The sequence below is a fragment of the Macaca fascicularis genome, chromosome 8, assembly GCF_037993035.2.
Source record: "Macaca fascicularis isolate 582-1 chromosome 8, T2T-MFA8v1.1".
In the NCBI taxonomy this organism is placed as follows: Eukaryota; Metazoa; Chordata; class Mammalia; order Primates; family Cercopithecidae; genus Macaca; species Macaca fascicularis.
In genome coordinates this window covers 41,922,886-41,945,601 of record NC_088382.1, presented here as the reverse complement: position 1 = coordinate 41,945,601, position 22,716 = coordinate 41,922,886, and positions in this window count along the sequence as shown.

The window sequence follows — 22,716 nt, the reverse complement described above, 5'->3', positions numbered from 1 at the left end:
GCTCCAGGAAAGATTCCCTCAAGAAGATAAAAGTGATAAACTGGCCGGGCGCGGTGGCTCATGCCTGTAATCCTAGCACTTTGGGAGGCCGAAGCGGGCGGATCACCTGAGGTCGGGAGTTCCAGACCAGCCTGGCCAACGTGGTGAAACCCCGTCTCTACTAAAAATACAAAAATTAGCTGGGCGTGGTGGCACGCACCTGTAGTCCCACCTACTTGGGAAGCTGAGGCAGGAGAATCGGTTGAACCCAGGAGGCAGAGGTTACAGTGAGCTGAAATGGCGCCACTGCACTCCAGCCTGGGGGATAGAGTGAGACTCCGTTTCAAAAAAAAAAAAACAAGTGATAAACTACTTAATGTTTGGATGCACTGAAAGAAGGTTTATACATGGCCAGGCACGGTGGCTCACACCTGTAATCCCAGCACTTTGAGAGGCTGAGGCGGGCACATCACCTGAGATCAAGAGTTCAAGACCAGTCTGGGCAACATGGTAAAACCCCACCTCTACCAAATATACAAAAATTAGCCAGGTGTGGTGGTGCACAGCTGTAGTCCCAGTTACTCAGGAGATTGAGGTAGGAGAATCACTTGAACCTGGGAGGCGGAGGTTGCAGTGAGCCAAGATCGTGCCACTACACTCCAGCCTGGGTGATTAAAAAAAAAGGTTTATATAACTTGGACTAAATTAGTAGTAAGAATATAGAAAATGAAGCAAATGAAAAAGGAAGACAATCATGAACTCCAGGGAAAATAAAAAGTTGTGCAGAAAAGGAAAAATAATCACAGTGTTACAATAGTCATAGTAATATAAATATTTGATACTGATCTTATCAAAATTATAGTACTGAAGGGATTAAGGGACAAAATAGTGTATGTGTAGTGGTGGAGAAGGGGGTGGAAGAGAGCCAAAGCTTTATTGTCCATAGAGAGAGGACCATAAGTAAAAGCTATAGTTGAAAAATGAATATATGCATATTATTTAGAGAGAAAGAGATAAACACCAAAAAAAACTAGCTGAAAGAGTTGAAAAAGGAGGGGGGAGGATCAGTTGAGCCCAGGAGCCCTCGGTTGCCGTGCACTATGATCACAACTGCGAGTAGCCACAGCACTCCAGCCTGGGCGACATAGCAAAACTCCGTCCCAATCAATCAATCAATGAGCTGAAAAAGGTTGCCTCTGAAGAAAGGGAAACGTGAGGCAAGGAGTAGGGAACTGCTGTTTTTCATAATAAGTCTTATAGACCAATTTAACTCTTTATGTGTATGTGTGATTTCATATAAAGATAAAGCTAAAAAAATAAGATCAGAACTTAATGAAACAAAAAACAAACAATAGAAAGGATAATGTAAAATGCTGGTCCTTGGGGGAAAATTAATAAACCAGACAAATCTCTAGCAAGCCTGATCAATGAAAAAAATAGAAAAGAAAGAAAGGAGGCTGAGCACCATAGCTCACGCCTGTAATCCCAGTACTTTGGGAGGCTGAGGCAGGCAGATCACCAGAGGTCAGGAGTTTGAGAACAGCCTGGCCAACATGGTGAAACCCCACCTCTACTAAAAATACAAAAATTAGCTGGGCATGGTGGCGCATGCCTATAGTCCCAGCTACTCAGGAGGCTGAGGCAGGAAAATCACTTGAACCTGGGGGGCAGAGGTTGCAATGAGCCGAGATAACGCCACTGTACTCCAGCCTGGGCAACAGAGGGAGACTCGTCTCAAAAAAAAAAAAAAAAAAAAGGAAAGGATGCACTAACAATATCAGGAATAAAAAATTACTATTTCCACCTACACAGAAGATTTGAAAATTTTTGTGAAAAGCTTTATGTATTAAATACTTCAGATAAAATGGATAATTTTCTAGGCATAAATAGCCAAAACGATGCAAAAATAAATGGAAAGCCTAACTAAACTAATTACCATCAAACTTTTTGAACTGGTAATCAAAAGTCTCTTGCCTTAATGCTGGGCGCAGTGGTTCAAACCTGTAATCCCAGCACTCTGGGAGGCCAAGGCAAGGGGATCACCTGAGGTCAGGAGTTCCAGACCAGCCTGGCCAACATGGTGAAACCCTGTCTCTACTAAAAACACAAAAATTAGCTGGGCATGGTGGCGGGCACTTGTAATCCCAGCTATTCAGGTGGCTGAGGCAGGAGAATCACTTGAACCCGGGAGGCAGAGGTTGTGGTGAGCTGAGATCGTGCTGCTGCACTCCAGCCAAGCAAGACTCCAACTCAAAACAAAAAAAGAAAAGGCTCTTGCCCTAAATGATATCTGTCCCAGATGGTTTTAGGAACTCATTTTCTTTTTTTTTTTTTTCTGAGATGGAGTCTGGCTCTGTCGCCCAGGCTGGAGTGCAGTGGCGCGATCTCGGCTCACTGCAAGCTCCGCCTCCCGGGTTCACGCCATTCTCCTGCCTCAGCCTCCTAAGTAGCTGGGACTACAGGCGCCCGCCACCGCGTCCGGCTAATTTTTTTTTTTTTTTTGTATTTTTAGTAGAGACGGGGTTTCATTGTGGTCTCGATCTCCTGACCTTGTGATCCGCCCGCCTCGGCCTCCCAAAGTGCTGGAATTACAGGCGTGAGCCACTGCGCCCGGCCAGGAACTCATTTTCTTAAACCACTAAGGCACAGATAAACTGTTTGTTTGTTTGTTTGTTTGGAGATGGAGTCTCCTTTTGTCACCCAGGCTGGAGTGCAGTGGCACAATCTTGGCTCACTGCAACCTCCACCCCCGAATTCAAGCCATTCTCCTGTCTCAGCCTACTGAGTAGCTGGGATTACAGGCACACACCACCATGCCCGGCAATTTTTGTATTTTTAGTAGCGATGGGGTTTCACCATATTGGTCAGGCTGGTCTCAAACTTCTGACCTCAGGTGATCCGCCCGCCTTGGCTTCCCAAAGTGCTGGGATTACAGGTGTAAGCCACTGCACCCAGCCACAAATAAACTCTTAAAAAAGAGTTTTCTGTTCCTGTGCCATTTGTCCTCCTAAATTCTTCTTCTGGTAAGATTTTCTGTAGAGCACAGGATAGCCCAGTTACGGCCTGCATCTTCCAACCTTCCTTGCAACTGAGGTGTGTCTGACTAAATGCTCACCTTAGATGATGAGCAAATGTGGTGCCATTTCTCCATTACTTGCTATGGAGAAATGGCGATTCCTAGGGTTGCTGTAACAAAGTATCACAAACTGGAGGATCAAACAACAGAAATGTATTCCCTCACAGTCTGGAGGCTGGAAGTCCAAGATCAAGGTGTCAGTAGGGTTGGTTCCTTCTGATGATTGTGAGGGGAAGTCTGTTCCACCCTGTGTCCTAGCTTCAGGTGGTACACTGGCAATCTGTGGCATTCCTTGGTGTCTCTCTACCTTCATGTTCACATGGTGTTTTCCCTCAGGTGTGTCCAAATTCCCCCACCCCTCTTTTTTTTTTTTTTTTTTTTTTTTAAATTTTGAGATGGGGTCTCACTCTGTCACCCAGGCTGGAGTGCGGTAGTACCATCATGGTTCACTGCAGCTTCAACCTCCCAGGCTAAAGTGATTCTCCCACCTCAGCCTCCCAAGTAGCTGGGACCTACAGGCGTGTGCCACAACACCCAGATAATTTTTTTTTTTAATTTTTATTGTTGATAAAGATGGGATCTTGTTCTGTTGCCCAGGCTGGTCTCCAACTTCTGGCCACAAGTGATCCTCCCTCCTCGGCCTAGGAAAGTGCTGGGATTATAGGTGTGAGCCACTGTGCCTGGCCCAAATTTCCTCTTTTTATAAGAACACCAGTCACATTGGATTAGTGGCCCACCCTACTCCAATATCACTTTAAACTAATTATATCTGTCATGACCCTATTTTCAAATAAGGTCACATTCTGAGTTACCGGGAGTTAAAACTTGAACATATGAATCAAGGGGACAACATTTGCTTCAAAGGAAATTGCTCACCCACCTCTTTCCTATCCTCCCTTTCCTGAGGGTTGCACACATACAGAGCTGAACCTGTATGCCGTGTAGATGAAGACAAACACCTTTAGGAGATGGCACAGAAACCAAACAGGAAACCCTCAGGTCTCCAAATGACTGCACTGAGCAGAATTGCCCCATCAGCCTGGACCATTCATTTCTAGAGTGTGAGCAAGAAGTACACTTCCATCTTATTTAAACAACCGTATTTCAGTTTTTTTGGTGGTGGTGGTGTTATAGGAGCTTAGCTTTTACCCTAAGAAATACAGCTACTCAACTCACTTCATTAGGATCTTAACTATAATATCAAAACTTCATAAGCACTGAATAAAAAATACAGTAGAGCAATATCATTTATGATCATAGATGCAGAGCTTCCAAATGAAATACTAGCATATTAAATTCAAGGAAAGATATATATACCATGACCTAGTTGTGTTTAATTTCTGGAATTCAAAAATGGAATGTTAGACATAAGAAAATCTATTAAATTATACTACTTTAACAAATTAAAGGAGAAAAAATCCACTTAACACAATGGATGAAGAAAAAATATTTGCTGAAACTCAATACAGTTGAACACGTAGACATGGAGTATATAGTTAATGTGAAGGAATTATTTTTAAATGTGTTTAGGTTTGATAATGGTACTATGGTTGTTTTTCTTTTTTCAATAATTCTTATCTACAGATGCAGCTGGGCGCAGTGGCTCACACCTGTAATCCCAGCACTTTGGGAGGCTGAGGTGGATGGATCACCTGAGGTCAGGAGTTTGAAACCAGCCTGGTCAACATGTTGAAACCTCAACTCTACTAAAAATACAAAAATTAGCTGGCCGGGCGCGGTGGCTCAAGCCTGTAATCCCAGCACTTTGGGAGGCCGAGACGGGCGGATCACAAGGTCAGGAGATCGAGACCATCCTGGCTAACATGGTGAAACCCCATCTCTACTAAAAATACAAAAAACTAGCCGGGCGAGGTGGCGGGCGCCTGTAGTCCCAGCTACTCGGGAGGCTGAGGCAGGAGAATGGCGTAAACCCGGGAGGCGGAGCTTGCAGTGAGCTGAGATCCGGCCACTGCACTCCAGCCTGGGCGACAGAGCGAGACTCCGTCTCAAAAAAAAAAAAAAAAAAAAATTAGCCAGGCGCGGTGCCACATGCCTGTAATCCCAGCTTCTAGGGAAACTGAGGCAGGAGAATCGCTTGAGCACAGAAGGTGGAGATTGCAGTGACCAAGATCGCGCCACTGCACTCCAGCTTGGGTGACAGAGCAAAACTTCATCTCAAAAAAAAAAAAATTGCAATTGAGCTGGGCACAGTGGCTCATGCCTGTAATCTCAGCACTTTGGAAAGCTAATGCAGGAAGATTGCTTGAGGCCAGGAGTTCGTGACCAGACTGGGCAACATAGTGAGACCCTGTCTCTACAAAAAATGAAAAAGTTAGCTGGGCATAGTGACATGTGCCTATAGTCCCAGCTACTCAGGAGGATACATACACATACACACACACACACACACACACACATGCAAGAGATAACTTATAAAAATTTTAAGACAAGATTGGCCAGGCACGGTGGCTCACGCCTGTAATCCCAGCACTTTGGGAGGCCGAGGTGGACGGATCACGAGGTCAGGAGATCGCGACCATCCTGGCTAACATGGTGAAACCCTGTCTCTATTAAAAATACAAAAAATTTGCCGGGCGTGGTGGCAGGTGCCTGTAGTCCCAGCTGCTTGGGAGGCTGAGGCAGGAGAATGGCGTGAACCCAGGAGGCAGAGCTTACAGTGAGCCGAGATCACGCCACTGCATTCCAGCCTGGGCGACAGAGCAAGACTACCTCTCAAAAAAAAAAAAAAAATTAAAGACAAGGACTGAAAGAAGATGTGTGCAGTATACTCAATGACAAGGGGGTTAGTATCCATATTTTATAAGGACCCCTTAAAGATCAATTTAAGAGAGCGTCCAGTTCCAGCAAGATGGAGTAAGCATGCACTACCTTGTCTGTCACATGCAACACAACTATAAACCCTGGCTAGGCTGCATAGGGAGCAGCTAACTATCCAAGCACACTGAAAAGTAAATGGTAATAGGCCAACTGGGGAAGGATACCAGAATTCAAAGTTCCACCTAACCAGTGGTATGTTTACCATTTGTTTTCCTTCAGTATTACCTGGCCAAAACCCAGGAGTACACATCAGATGAGAACAGAAAGGAAAACCAAGAGAAAACTTTTTCTAGTGTGAGAAAGGATAAAAGGGAACCACTAAGAGTTAGAAAGAGTCCTCTATTTTGCTTTTGTTTTTTCTTCTCTTTTTTTGTGCTCTCCCATTTCAGCCCGCAGTCACTATCACAATAGAGGCACAATACTGGCAGATGTCTGAAACTCAGAAAAAAACAGAGGAGCTGTGGTCTTGAGAATGTGGGGTACATTCCCATTGCTTATCACTCTCTAATTTGAATGACTGCAGATTTCTCATCAGAAACCACAGAAAGCAGAAGGGGGAGAAATGACATTTTTAAAGTGCTAAAAGGAAAAAATCTATGAACTGATAATATCCAATTTAATGCAATCACTATGACTATTTCATCTGTACTTTTTGTACAGAAATGGACAAGCTGATTCTAAAATATATATGAAATCACAAGGGACCCCAAATAGCCGAATCAATTTTGAAATTAAGCAAGCCTTGGCCGGGCGCGGTGGCTCAAGCCTGTAATCCCAGCACTCTGGGAGGCCGAGGCGGGCGGATCACGAGGTCAGGAGATCGAGACCATCCTGGCTAACACGGTGAAACCCCGTCTCTACTAAAAAAAATACAAAAAACTAGCCAGGCGAGGTGGCGGGCGCCTGTACTCCCAGCTATTCGGGAGGCTGAGGCAGGAGAATGGCGTAAACCCGGGAGGCAGAGCTTGCAGTGAGCTGAGATCCGGCCACTGCACTCCAGCCCGGGCGACAGAGTGAGACTCCGTCTCAAAAAAAAAAAAAAAAAAAAAGAAATTAAGCAAGCCAGGAGACACACGTCCTGATTTCAAAACTTACTACAAAGCTACAGTAATCAAAATAGTGTAGTACTGGCATAAAGATAAACATACAGATCAATGGACTAAAACAGAAAGTCCCAGAAATAAACCCACACAACCATAGTCAATAGATTTTTAACAAGGGTTTCAAGATCATTCAATGCGAAAAAAAAATCACCCTCAACAAATGTTGCTGGGACAACTAGATAACCAGATGCAAAAATTAACTCAAATTGGACCAAAGACCTAAATACAAACACTAGATCTATACATCTCTCAGAATAAAACACAGCTGTAAATCTCTGTGACCTTGGATTTCGCATGGAGACTTTGATGTGACACTAAAAGCATAAGCAACAAAGTTAAAAATGGGTAAACTGAATAAATAAAAAATAAAAAACTTTTGTACATCAAAAGACACTATATCGGGCCAGGTGCAGTGACTCATGCCTGTTATCACAGCACTTTGGGAGGTGGAGGTGGGCAGATCACCTGAGGTCAGGAGTTCGAGATCAGCCTGGCCAACAGGATGAAACCCCATCTCTAAAATACAAAAATTAGCTGGGCATGGTGATGCGCACCTGTAGTCTCAGCTACTCGGGAGGCTGAGGCAGGAGAATCACTTGAACCTGGGAGGTGGAGGTTGCAGTGAACCAAGATCACCCCACTGCACTCCAGCCTGGGTGATGGAGCAAGACTCTGTCTCAAAAAAAAAAAAAAAAAACCCATATCAAGAAAATAAAAATACAGCCTATAGACTGGGGAAACAGAGCTAGATATATGTTTGTAAATCATATATCTAGTATTCAGGATATATAAAGAACTCTTAAAACTCAACAATAGTTTGGGTACAGTGGCTCACGTCTGTAATCACAACGGTTTGGAAAGCCGAGGCAGGGGATCACTTGAGCCCAGGAGTTTCAGACCAGCCTGGGCAACACAGGGAGATCCTGCCTCTACAAAAATTTAAAATTAAAAAAAAAACCTCCACAGCAAAAACAAATAATCTCATTCGAAATTGGGCAAAAGAGGCCAGGCATGGTGGCTCACACCTATAATCCCAACATTTTGGGAGGCCAAGGCAGGTGAATCACTTGAACGTAGGACTTTGGACCAGCCTGGGCAACACGGTGAAACCCTGTCTCTAAAAAAAAATACAAAAAAAATTAGCCCGGCATGGTGGCATGCTGCCTGTAGTCCCAGCTACTCAGGAGGCTGAGGTGGGAGGATCACCTGAGCCTGGGAAGGTCAAGGATGCAGTGAGCCGTGATTGTGTCACTGCACTCCAGCCTGGGCAACAGAGCCAAACCCTGTCTCAAAAAAAAAAAAAAAAAAAAAAGGCAAAAGAGCAGACATTTCTCTAAGGAAGATATACAAATGACCAACAAGCACATGAAAAGATGCTCAAAATCATTAGTTATTAGGGAAATACAAATTTAAAAAACAATAAAATGCCACTTCACACCCATTAGGATGGCTATAATCAAAAAACAAAACAAAAAATACTAAGGGCTGGTAAGGATGTAGAGAAATGGAAACCATCATACATTGTTGGTGAGAATGTGGGATGGTGCAGCTGCTACAGAAAACAGTTTGGCAGTTCCTCAAAAAGTTAAACATAGGATGTTTGAAAATTTAAAACGTACATATGACCTAGCAATTCAACCCCAGGTATACAACCAAGAGAATTCAAAACAGGTGTTCTAACAAAAACTTGTACAGGATTGCTCATAGCAGCATTATTTATAATAGCCAAAAGGAAGAAACTCCTCAAAATGTCCATCAACTGATGATGAATGGATAAACAAAATATGTTATATTTCTACAATGGAATATTATTCAATCATAAAAAATGAAATGTTGATAAATGCCAAAATGGGCGAACCTTTAAAACATGCTAAGTGGCTAGGTAGGGTGGCTCATGTCTGTAATCCCGGCATGTTAGGAGGCAGAGGTGGGTGGGTCACTTGAGCCTGGGAGGTTGAGGCTGCAGAGAGCTGAGATGACGCCACCGCACTCTAGTCTGGGTGACAGAGCAGACCCTGTGTCAAAAAAGAAAAGAAAAAACAGAAGAGAAGAGAAAAAAGACAGGAGAGGAGAGAAGGCAAGGGGAGGGGAGGGGAATGGAGCGGGGGAGGGGAGGGGAGGGGAAGGGAGGGGAGGAGAGGAGAGAAAGGAGAGAAAAGAGGAGAGGAGAGGAGAGAAAAGGGGAGGGGAGGGGAGGGGAACGGAGTGGAACATGCTGGCCAGGCGCAGGGGCTCATGCCTGTACCCAGCACTTTGGGAGGCCGAGGTGGGCGGATTGCCTGAGCTCAGGAGTTAGAGACCAGCCTGGGCAACACGATGAAACCCTATCTCTACTTAATACAAAAAATTAGTCGGGCGTGGCGACGTATACCTGTAGTCCCAGCTACTCAGGAGGCTGAGGCAGGAGAATTGCTTGAATCTGGGAGGTGGAGGCTGCAGTGACCTGAGATTGCGCCACTGCACTCCAACCTGGGTGGCAGAGTTACACTCCCAAAAAAAGAAAAGAAAAGAAAAGAAAAGAAAAGAACATGTTAAGTGGAAGAAGCCAGACAAAAAAAGCAACACATTAACACATTGTATGATTCCATTTAATGAAATATCCAGAATAAACAAATCCATAGAAATGAAGAGCAGCTGAGGGGTTGCTGGGACTGGGGAAGGGGGAGAAATCAGGAATGACTGCTTCATGGGTACAGAGTTTTCAGGTGATGAAAATCTTCTAGAATTAGATAATAGTGATGGTTGCACAGCATTATGAAAATACCAAAAGCCACTGAACTGTACACTTTTAAATGGTTAAAACAGTGAATTACATATTATGTGACAATTTTTTAAAGAATTCTGGCGGGCTGCGCTGGCTCACGCCTGTAATCCCAGCACTTTGGGAGGCCGAGACGGGTGGATCACGAGGTCAGGAGATCGAGACCATCCTGGCTAACACGGTGAAACCCTGTCTCTACTAAAAATACAAAAAAAATTAGCTGGGCGTGGTGGCGGGCGCCTGTAGTCCCAGCTACTGGGAGGCTGAGGCAGGAGAATGGCGTGAACCCGGGAGGCGGAGCTTGCAGTGAGCCGAGATCGCGCCACTGTACTCCAGCCTGGGCGTCAGAGCGACACTCCGTCTCAAAAAAAAAAAAAAAAAAAAAAAATTCTATATCCAGTGAAAATATTCTTCAAGAATAAGAGGGAAATAAAGGCGTTCTCAAGTGAAAAATCAAGAGAATTTATCATTAGCAGACCTGTTGTAAAATAAATACTAAAGAAAATTCTTCAAACGGAAGAAAGAGGATACCTGAAAGAAATTTAGAACATCAAGAATGAAGACAAAGAAACAAAAATGGTAAAAATCTGGTTAAATATAGTAGACTATTTTTATCTTAAATTCTTTAAAATATGTATATGTTGGGGCTCAGAAAACAATACCTCAGAAGTATGGCGCTTTGGTATACTGAACACTTTGAACTAAAATAGAAAGGACTTAGAAGCTACCTCAGAATTAAGGCTTTTCTGGCCTGGTCTCTCTGCCTAGAGACTTCTAGAGACTTCTAGAGTCTCTATTCTCCTAGAGACTTCCCCTAGAATTTGCTTATCTGACTAAGGAAACTTCTTTCCAAAAGAAATGCGATTGTCTTAAGATCCCCTTCCTAGGAATCTCATCAAATAATCAGAAAAGATTAACCGTCAGAGAAGAATCAAGACTAAAGTCAGATAACTCTTCAGCTAGTCCTCTGAGGCAGCGCCAAGAGATAACCTGGGAAGCTTTATCTACCAAGTTAAGTTTCACCCCTCACCTTCCAGTAACTTGCTGGCATCATTTAGTTTCCTAGGAGAATCATTTACAAGATAATGTCTGAGCCTCCTGGACCCATTCATTTCCCCTAAAAATTATTAACAACCCCTACATTTTCCCCATCTCCCTCTTCCCTGTGAAGAGGATATATAAGCCTCAATCATCTGGCCCTTCTTTGGGTCTCATATATAATATTGCTCCCATGTTTTTGTATGTTAATAAATTTATATGCCTTTTTCTCCTATTAATCTGTATATTGTCAGCCATTTTAGCAAATCTTTATTTTATTTTATTATTATTATTATTTTTGATATGGAGTCTCGCTTTGTCACCCAGGCTGGAATGCAGTGGGGCGATCTCGGCTCACTGCAACCACTGCCTCCCGGGTTCAAGAGATCCTCCTGTCTCAGCCTCCTAAGTAGTTGAGATTACAGTTGCATGTCGCCACACTCGGCTAATTTTTTTGTATTTTAGTAGACAGGGTTTCCCTGTGTTGCTCAGGCTGGTCTCGAACTCCTGAGCTCAGGCAATCTACCCACCTCAGCCTCCCAAAGTGCTAGGATTACAGGCGTGAGCCACTGCACCCGGACTTTAGCAAATCTTTAGAGAGAACAAAAGGGAAACTTTCCCTCTGCCCTTACATATGACAATTGAAAGCAAAAATTGTACCGTGAGACCTTGAAAGCACAGGCAACCAAAGCAAAAATGGACAAGTGGGATCACATCAAGCTAAAAAGTTTCTGCACAGCAAAGGAAACAGTGAAGAGCAAAGGAAACTAAGAGAAGAAGCAACCCACAGAATGGAGAAAATATTTGCAAACTACCCATTCGGAAAAAGAATTAATAACCAGAATATGTAAGGAGCTCAAACAATTCCACTGGAGAAAAACAATCCAATTTTAGAATGTGCTAAAGATATGAATAGACACTTCTCAAATGTATGGCCAACAGGCATAAGAAAAAATGCTCAACATCACTAATCATCAGAGAATTGCAAATCAAAACTACAATAAGATATCATCTCACCCCAGTTAAAATGGCTTTTATCCAAAAGACAGGCAATAATGAATGCTGGCAAGGACATGGAGAGAGGGGAACCCTCCTATGCTGTTGGTAGAAATGTAAACTAGTACAGCCACCCTGGAGAATAGTATGGAGGCTCCTCAAAAACCTGAAAGTAAAGCTACCACATGATTCAGCAATCTTATTGTTGAGTATCTATCCAAAAGACACGAAGTCAGTATATTGAAGAGATACCTGCATTCCCATGGTTATTGCAGCACTACTCACAATAGCCAAGATATGGAAGCAAATTAAATATCCACCAACAGATGAATAGATAAAGAAAATGTGGGCTGGGCATGGTGGCTCATGCCTGTAATCCCAGCACTTTGGGAGGCTAAGGAGGGAGGATCACTTGAGGTCAAGAGTTCGACACCAGCTGGCCAATATGGTGAAACCCCATCTCTACTAAAAATACAAAAAGTAGCTGGGAGTGGTGGCACATGCCTGTAATCCCAGCTACTCAGGAGGCTGAGGCAGGAGAATCGCTTTAACCTGGGAGGCGGAGGTTGCAGTAAACCAAGATCATGCCACAGCACTCCAACCTGGGCAACAGAGAAAGAAACTGTGGCACATATATACAATTGAATATTATTCAGCAATAAACAGTGAAATCTTAGGCCGGGCGCAGTGGCTCACGTCTGTAATCCCAGCACTTTGGGAGGCCGAGGTGGATGGATCACAAGGTCAGGAGTTCAAGACCAGCCTGGCCGAAATGGTGAAACCCTATCTCTACTAAAAATACAAAAATTAGCCGGGCGTGGCGGCAGGCGCCTGTAATCTCAGCTACTCAGGAGACTGAGGCAGGAGAATCACTTGACCCGGGAGGCGGAAGTTGCAGTGAGCCGAGATTGCAACATTGCACTCCAGTCTGGAAGACAGAGCAGAGCAAGACTCTGTCTCCAAAAAAAAAAAAAAAAAAAAAAAGAAATCTTGTCATTTTCAACAACATGGATGAAACTGGAAGACAATATGTTAAGTGAAATAAGCCAGGCACAGAAAGACAAATACCACATGCTCTCATATATGAGAGGTTAAAAAAAGAAAAAAAAATGAACAAATGGAGATAGAGGATGAAAGGATAACGGGAAGTGGAAGATAAAGCAGAGATGGTTAATGGGTACAAAAATACAGTTGGATAGAATGAATAAGATCAAGTATTTGATAGCACAATAGGGTGACTCTAGTTAATAATTTATTGTATATTCTTAAATAACTAAAAAAGTGAAATTGGAAAGTTTCTAACAAAAATGATAAAGTCTTGAGAGGATGGATACCCCATTTACCCTGATTTGATCATTATATGTAGCCTGTTTGAAAACGTTACATGTAGGCTGGGCACAGTGGTTCATGCCTGTAATCCTAGCACCTTAGGAGGCCAAGGCAGGGGGATCACTTGAGGCCAGGAGTTCAAGACCTGCCTGAACAACATAGTGACACACTGTCTCTACAAAAAATGTTAAAACTTAGCCAGCCTGGTATGATAGCATGAGCCTGTTGTCCCAGGTACTTGGAAGGCTGAGGCAGGAGGATCTCTGAAACCCAGAAGTTTAAGGCTGCAGTCAGCTGTGATCATGCCACTGTACTTCAGCCTGGGCAACAGAGCAAGACCCTATCTCTACAAAAAAAAAAAAAAAGTACTCCATAAATATATACAACTACTATGTACCTATAATAATTAAAAATAAAATTTAAAAAATTATATCATGGCCAAGCGCAGTGGCTCACACCTTTATTCCCAGCACTTTGGGAGGCTGAGAATCACTTGAGCCTAGGAGTTTGAGACAAGCCTGGGCAACATAGTGAGACCGTCTCTACAAAAAAAAAATGTTTTAATTAGCTGGGTTTGGTGGTGCATACCTGTTAAATCCCAGCTACTTGGAAGGCTGAGGTGGGAGGATCACTTTAGCCTCAAAGGTAGAGGGTACACTGAGTCATGACTGCACCACTGCACTCCAGCCTGGATGGCAGAGCAAGATCCTGTCTCAAAAAGAAGAAAAAAAAATTATGGTTTAAAGAGTTTTTGATGTGTGTAGGTATAATATAGTTAACAACTACAAGCAGAAAGGGGGAGGGTAAAGAAATCCATGTGGTGGTAAGGCTCCTACATTCCACCTGGGGTGGTAAAATATGAATTCTAAGTAGACTGTGAAATATTAGGTATATATATCATAATATTATAGAACAACCTATTTTAAACAATTTTTTTTTGAGACAGGGTCTCACTTTGTCGCCCAGGCTAGAGTGCAGTGGCATGATCTCAGCTCACTGCAATGTCTGCCTCCTGAGGTCAAGTAATTCTTATACCTCAGCCTCCTGAGTAGCTGGGACTACAGGCGCGTGCTACCAGGCCTGGCTAATTCTTGTTTTTTGGTTTTTTTTGTTTTTTTTTTTGAGATGGAGTCAGCTTATTGCAACCTCAGACTCCTGGGTTCAAGCAATTCTCCTGCCTCGACCTGAGGCAGGAGATTACAGTATTTGGGATTACAGGCCCACGCCACCCTGCCCGGCTAATTTTTTTTGTATTTTTAGTAGAGACCGAGTTTCACCGTGTTGGTCAGGCTGGTCTCGAACTCCTGACCTCGTGATCTGTCCGCCTCAGCCTCCCAAAGTGCTGGGATTACAGGCGTGAGCCACCACGCCCGGCCTAATTTTTGTATTTTTTGGTAGAGACAGGGATTTGCTGTGTTGGCCAGGCTGGTCTCAAACTCCTGGCTTCAAGCGATCCACCCACCTTGGCCTTCCAAAGTGCTGGGATTACAGGTGTGAACCACCACACCCAGCCAAAAAAAAAAATAAAATAAACTATACGATGGAAGATGTGGTTAAAACTCAACAGATAGCCACATGTGGTGACTCATACCTGTAATCCCAGCACTTTGGTAGGCCAGGGCGGGTGGGTCGTTTGAGCCCAGGAATTCAAGACCAGCCTGGGCAACATGGTGAAACCCCATCTCTACTAAAAATACTAAAAATTAACCAAGTGTAGTGGTGTGGGCCTGTAGTCCCAGCTACTCAGTAGGCTGAGGTGGGTGAATCACCTGAGCCCGGGAAGTAGAGGCTGTGAAGAGCTTTGATCACACCACTGCACTCCAGCCTGGGCAATGGGAGTAAGACTGTCTCAAAAGAGAAAACAAAAACAAAAACAAAAAAACAGATAAATTAAAATGAAATACAAAAAAAAAATCAAATAATCCAAAAGAAGGTAAGAAAGAGGAAATAGGAATTTTAAAAACAGAACAAACATAAAATAAATACTAAAAAGGGAGACCTAATTTCAAATATATCGGTACTTATATGAAATAAAGTGATCCAAAAGAGATAGTCAGATTGGATTGGATTTCTTTTCTTTTTTGACAGAGTTTCGCTCTTGTTGCCCAGGCTGGAGTGCAATGATGCAATCTCTGCTCACCACAACCTCCACCTCCCAGATTCAAATGATTTTCCTGCCTCAGCCTCCCGGGTAGCTGGAATTACAGGCATGCACCACCATGCCTGGCTAATTTTTGTATTTTTAGTAGAGACAGGGTTTCTCCACGTTGGTCAGGCTGATCTCGAACTCCCGACCTCAGGTGATCTGCCTGCCTTGGTCTCCCAAAGTGCTGGGATTACAGGCGTGAGCCACTACTCCTGGCCCAGATTGGATTTTAAAGCAAACAAAAACAGACCCAACTATTTACCATCTACAATTTTATAATACAAGTAGGTTAAAAATAAAACAATGGGAAAAGATATACCATGCAAGCACTAATCAAAAGAAAGTTGGAGTGCCTATATTAATATTAGACAAAAGAGACTTCAGAGCAAAGATAATTTCCAGAGATAAAGAGAGGCAATACATAATAATAAAAGAGTCAACCCAGTGGGGCCTGGTGGCTCACGCCTGTAATCCTAGCACTTTGGGAGGCCAAAGTGGGCAGATCACTTGAGGTCAGGAGTTCGAGACCAGTCTGGCCAACATGGTGAAACCCCGTCTCTACTAAAAATACAAAAATTAGCCAGGTGAGGTGGTGCATGTGGGTAATCCCAGCTACTCGGGAGGCTGAGGCAGAAGAATTGCTTGAACCCGGGAAGCGGAGGTTGCAGTGAGCTGAGGTCGCACCACTGCACTCCAGCCTGGGCAACAGCGTGAGAGTCTGTCTCAAAAATATAAGTAAGTAAAATAAAAATAAAAAATAAAAGAGTCAGCCAGGTGTGGTGGCTCATACCTGTAATCCCAGCACTTTGGGAGGCCTATGCAGTTGGATGAACCGAGGTCAGGAGTTTGAGACCAGCCTGGCCAACACGGCAAAACCCTATCTCTACTAAAAATACAAAAATTAGCCAGGTATGGTGGCAGGCACCTGTAATCACAGCTACTCGGGAGGCTGAGGCATGAGAATCGCTTGAACCCAGGGGGCAAAGGTTGCAGTGAGCTGAAATCGTGCCACTGCACTACAGCCTAGGTGACAGAGTGAGACTCTATCTCCAAAAAAAAACAAAATCTATTCCCCAAGAAGACATAACAATTTTAGATGTGTACGCACCTAACAAAAGAGCTTCAAAATACACACAGCAAAAGCTGATAGAATTGAAAGAACTAGAGAAGTCCACAATTATAGTTAGAGATTTCAATACTCCTTTCTCAGTAACAGGACAAGCCAACATAAAATCAGCAAATATAAAGAGTTGAACTATTTCATCTACCAACTGGATTCAATTGACATTTACAGAACACTACACCCACCCAACAAGAACAGAATATACATTCTTCTGAAATGCACATGGAACATTCACTATGATAGATTATATCCAAGATCATAAAACAAATCTTAATAAGTGCAATAGCCTTGAAATCATACAAAGTATGTTCTCAGATCATAATAAAATTAAATTAGCAATCAATAACAAAAAGATAACTGAAAAATCCCAAACACTTGGAAATTAAACAACATAATAATCTATATGTCAAAAAGAAAGTTTCAAGGGGAATTAGAAAATACTTTGAAGTGAATGAAAAATATAATATAAAATTTGTGGGATGCAGTTAAGGCATGCATAGAGGGAAATACATATTATTAAATGCTTATCTTAAAAGAAAAAATCTTCAATCAATATTATAAGCTTCCACATTAAGAAACTAGAAAAACAAAACCAATATAAACTCAAAAAATCAGAAGGAAAGAATAAAGATGAAAGAATAAAGATAAGAGTGAAACCAATAAAATTAAAAACAAAAACAATGAAGAATATCAATAAAACCAAAACTACTTCTTTGAAAACATCCATAAAATTGATAATCCTCTAGCCATATTAACCAAAAAAGTGGGGAGAGGGAAACATATTACCTGTATCTGGAACAAAAGAGAAGACATCACTACAGATACTGCAGACATTTAAAGAATAATAAGAGAATACTACAAACAGTTTACACAAATACAAATTTGATGACTTACATAAAATGAACCAATTTCTTGAAAACTATAAAGCCAAAAAATTGAATTCATTTTTAATGAATGGTTAAAATATTCTGATCATTTCTTGGGGTAATAGAATTGTTATGCATCCTGCTTCCTACAGTGGTGACATGAATCTAGACGTGCTAAAACTCAGAACTAGGCTGGGCACGGTGGTTCACACCTGTAATCCCAGCACTTTGGGAGGCTGAGACAGGTGGACTGCCTGAGGTCAGGAGTTTGAGACCAGCTTTGTAAAAACCTCGTCTCTACTAAAAATACAAAAATTAACCGGCTTGGGGGCATGAACCTGTAATCCCAGCTACTCAGGAGTCTGAGGTAGGAGAATCCCTTGAACCCGGGAGGCCGAGGTTGCAGTGAGCCGAGATCGTGCACTCCAGCCTGGTGACAAGAGCGAAATTCCATCTCAAAAAAAAAAAAAATTAAAAAAAATAACTCAGAGCTATACATATCCCCTCCTTTAAAAAGTCAATTTTACTGTTAATTTTTAAAATTTATAAAATCAATTAAGAAAAGGCCAAATCAATCAAATGGACACAAGTAAACAGAAGAAACAAACAAAAACTGTAACAATATTCAACTGTCCTAGTAATCAGGAAATGCAATTAAAATAACAATAAGAAATTATTTCAGACCTAAGCATTAACAACAGCAAGTCTTGGGAACATGTAGATTAATAGGACTTTCACACACTACTGGTAGAAGTACAACTGGTCAACCCCTTTGGCGTGGAAGTTAACAAGATGAAGCTGAAAATGGGCCTCCCCTTCACCGCAGCAATGCCCCTTCTAAAACTTCTCTTAGGAGACTGGACACCGTGTCTCATACTTGTCATCCCAGAGCTGTGGGAAGCCAAGGCAGGAGGATACCTTGAGACCAGACTGGGCAACAGAGTAAGACCCCATCTCTACAAAAAGTATTAATAAAAAAAAAAAAATAGGCAGAAGTGGTGGTGTGTGCTTGTCGTCCCACCTACTTAGGAGCTTGAGCCTAAAAGTTTGAGGCTGCAGTGAGCTACAATCATGATATTGCACTCAAGCCTGGGCAACAGAGCAAGACCCTGTCTCAAAAAAAAAAGAAATTCTCCTAGGAGGGCAAAAAAGGATGTGCTCAAGAAAGTTCATTGCAGCATTGTCTGTAATCGCAAAATAGTTTCAAAAGCTAGGAAATTCAAACATGGTATATTATTCATAGAATGGAATACTATATAGTAGTATTTTAAAGATATATAATACAATTTATGATATGATATTATATTTTATTTATTTTTGAGACAACCTCACTCTGTCACCCAGGCTGGAATGCAGTGGTGCGATCTCAGCTCATTGCAACCTCTGCCTCCCAGGTTCAAGAGATTCTCAGCCACCTGAGTAGCTGGGATTACAGGCACCTGCCACCACGCCCGGCTAAGTTTTGTATTTTTAGTGGTGACAGAATTTCTTCATGTTGGCCAGGCTGATCTCTAACTCCTGACCTCAAGTGATCCACCCACCTCAGACTCCGAAAATGCTGGGATTGCAGGCACAAGCCGCTGCACCCAGCCTGACATGGTATTTCAAATAAATGAACTTAAAATCATGTGGAATTAACAAAGATAAAATCTCAAAAATATAATGTTGAATGTAAAGCAACCTGTAAAAATGACACTATTTATACAAGTTTGAAAACATGCAAAAGACTATTACATATTGTTAGACATCTACAAATGCTTTAATAATATAAATACATGCCTGGAAAAGAGAAACCCGAATTCAGTCTTTATCTCAGGGTGCAGTACACAAGGGGATTTCCGTCATATCTTTTTTTCGTAACTTCTTTTCGTTTTAAGAAAAATTAAGTAAGCAAGGCAAAATACTGGAATTTAGTGGAGATGAACGGTGGATTTATGGACCTTCATGATGTTATTCTTTGCATTCTTCTTGGTATTTTAAATATTTCATAGTCAAAATAATAATTGCCTCTATATACAAAAATATATAATAGTGGTTAAAAGCACTAACCATGAGCTCTGGAGCTGGAAAGCCTGGGTTTTCTCCCATTTCTACTGCTCACTATCTGCGGGCTTTAGCAAATTACCTAACTTCTCTGAGCCTGGTTGCTTTTCTGTAAAATAAGGATAGCAGTAGCTCTTTCCTTATATTTTTATGAAGATTATATGAGTTAAAATGCAAGATGCTTAGTATTATATGTTGGGCATATAGCAAATACAAGTTTTAGGAATGTTTCTTAATTTTTTGTTGTTGTTGTTGAGATACAGTCTCTCTCTGTCACCCAGGCTGGAGTGGAGCTTACTGCGGCCTGGACCTCCTGGGCTCAAGCAATCCTCCCACCTCAGCCTCTGAGTAGCTGGGACCACAGGAGCCCGCCACCACACCCAGCTAATTTTTTAATTTTTTGTAGAAAGGCGTCTCACTATGTTGCCCAGGCTGGTCTGGAACTTCTGGCCTCAAGCGATCCTCCCACCTCAGCCTCCCACAGTGCTGGGATTACAGGCATGAGCTACTTACTGCACCTAACCCTTTTAAAAATTATTATTACTTCTCATCCTTGGAAACTCTGCTGTCAACTCTGTGGTGGCTTCCCCAACACTGTCCCCACGTCTAGTTGGGCACCCCATCCTGAGTTTTTACCCTTGCTCAAGTGGGTGGCTTTCCTTTTTTTTTTTTTTTTTTGATACAGAGTCTTGCTCTGTCATCCAGGCTGGAGTGCAGTGGTGTGATCTTGGCTCACCGCAACCTCCGTCTCCCAGATTAAGTGATTCTCCTACCTCAGCCTCCCGAGTAGCTGGGATCATAGGCATCCGCCATGCCCGGCTAAATTTTTTTGTATTTTTAGTAGAAACGGGGTTTCACTATGTTGGTCAGACTGGTCTCAAATTCCTGACCTCAGGTAATCCACCCCCCTCAGCCTCCCAAAGTACTGGGATTACAGGTGTGAGCCGCTGCACCCGATCCTTGACTGTACTATTATCTTATTTACCTTTGTATTCCAAATGTCTTGCAATGGTAGGAATATGAGTCATTATTAACAAACAAACAAATGAACAGGTGACTATCCCTTCTTTCCCCCAATAAACCTACCTGTGTTCTTTCTCCCCTTCCTCCTTCCTCTTCCCAAGGGCCCAGTACTCTAATAGACTGGCTTAAGTACCTCTAGTCATGGAAGATATACTTAGCAACACTCTTCTTGTATAACAAAAGAAACCCTTCTGTAGAAGTCACTCTTGAAACAAAAGAAAGAGTCGCTAGGGGTGGAATCTTAGATCCTAAGGCACACCCCCTCCTCCGCAGCTATTCTCTCTCTCTCTGCTTAGTGCGGGACCATCTCAACAAATGAGAAACACTGGAAGATAACGTGGGAACAGAGCTCTCAGGGAAAACGCCACGAGTGTTCTCTTGAAAAGTTGTGTGTGAGACACATTTTTTAAAACACAAATCATATTCTGAATGAGTAAAAGAATGTTTTTAATTTACTGGAGAAACTGGCTTGTTAAATCCTATTGTGAATTCTTTCTTAAAACCGAAGTAAGGAATTCTTTTGTTAAGTAAATATCAAACCCTTCCCTGCCAAAGATCTTTTGAAATCTTTGCCGTAATGATGCTGATGTTTTCTGTGTTTATATGTCAAATGCCTGGAGCTTAATCGTTAATGGGTAAATAAGAGACGCCGCTAGGTCCTTGCCAAGAGAGGCCCAATAGCTGAGGTTGGGAGAACAATGGCTCTGCAGGACTCCCCCAGAGAGAGAAGAGGGGAGAGGACAGTTAGGGAAAGAGTGGCTCTATTCTCTTGTAGATGCAGCTCTTGAAGGAGTCAAGGAAGAGACCAGCCTGAGGAATGAGAACGCAGGCACGTGTGCTGGAGTGGACCTGAGTCTGAACAGCTCTGGCTTTGCTTCATTTCTCCTTCTTGCCAGTAGATCAGGAATTCCTGCTGCTTTCAAGAAAACCATCAGTAGCATATGGTGCTATTGGAATCACCGCCCACCAGTGGGCAGAAGAAAGCTGGGGTCACAGGCTAATTTCCCCAGGCAGGTGGCCTGGGTTGAATTCCACGCCCGCCACTGTACGCTAATCTGCCCCACTTTAGGCATGTTATTTAACCTCTGTCCTTGGAGTCCTATGCAGCAAAATGGGGATGAGAGTGCCTACCCCATAAAGGGTTTTCTGAAAATTAATTAATATTGTAGAAAAATGCTTAGAACCGTGTCTGATGTACATGCTATATATGTTAAATATTTAACTGACCATTAAGGCCAGGCACATTGGCAAAGTAACCTTAAATCCAAAAACAGCAGACCAACTGTAAGGAAAGAGCTAACTGGAAATTTTTGTAAGTCTGTTTGCTGAGGAAGCCTTTTCCAGATTTTTTTTTTTTTTTTTTTTTGAAACAGAGTCTCGCTGTGTCACCCAGGCTGGAGGGCAGTGATGCGATCTTGGCTCACTGCACCTCTGCCTCCTGGGTTCAAGCGATTCTACTGCCTCAACTTCCTGAGTAGCTGGGATAACAGGCACACGCCACCACACTGGGCTAATTTTTGTATTTTTAGTAGAGACGGGGTTTCACCATGTTGGTCAACCTGGTCTCGAACTCCTGACCTCAGGTGATCCACCCACCTCAGCCTCCCAAAGTGCTGCGATTACAGGCATAAGCCACCGTGCCTGGTGCCTTTTCCAGATTTGAAGTTGTAGGGAGAGCTGAGGATATTCACAGGGCAGGGCTTGAGGTAGAGAGACGAAGACTCGGGTCTGCTAAAGCAAGGTCATTCCCTGTGGATTCTAGTTCTTCAGATGGATAGAATGAAGTCAAAAATAAAGCTCTCACCCAAGTAGGAGGGAAAAAATGCTCTCAAGGATTGCCAGACTAAAAGTTTCAGAGTTGAAAAGGGCATTTCAAGCTATAAGCAGCCAGCCAAGAGCTAGGCACAGGGTGTCTCAGTTCTTGGCATTGCTGGGCCAGCATCTATACTTAGGGAAAATCCACATGGAAGGACCCCTTCTCCTCTCTCCAGGAAAACACTCAGCTCAATGACAGCTGGGTCCAAAGCAGGGGCCTAGCAAGTACTTGTCTGGGCCTCTGGTGCCGGAGTCAAAGGAGGTCCCGAACCAGCCTTGGGATTCCAGCAGGGACTTTACCCCATGTTCAGGAGGGGAATCTTCAGGTCTCCCTCAAAGACTCTCTGTGGGCAGCTCCTCCACCATCTCCTTGCTGCTGTTCAAATTCTCACTTTTTGTGTGTGCCACTTTTAATTTGTGAAGGCATTGTCACGTCTGCTAGCTCACCTGATCCGCGCCCCCATATCTTCAGAGGATACGGAAAAGTGCTATTAGAACATCTGACAGTCAAGGAAGCAGAGACTCAAATGGTTAATGTCAAGCCCAGGACCACAGAGCTATTAGCAGAGACTTACGCCTG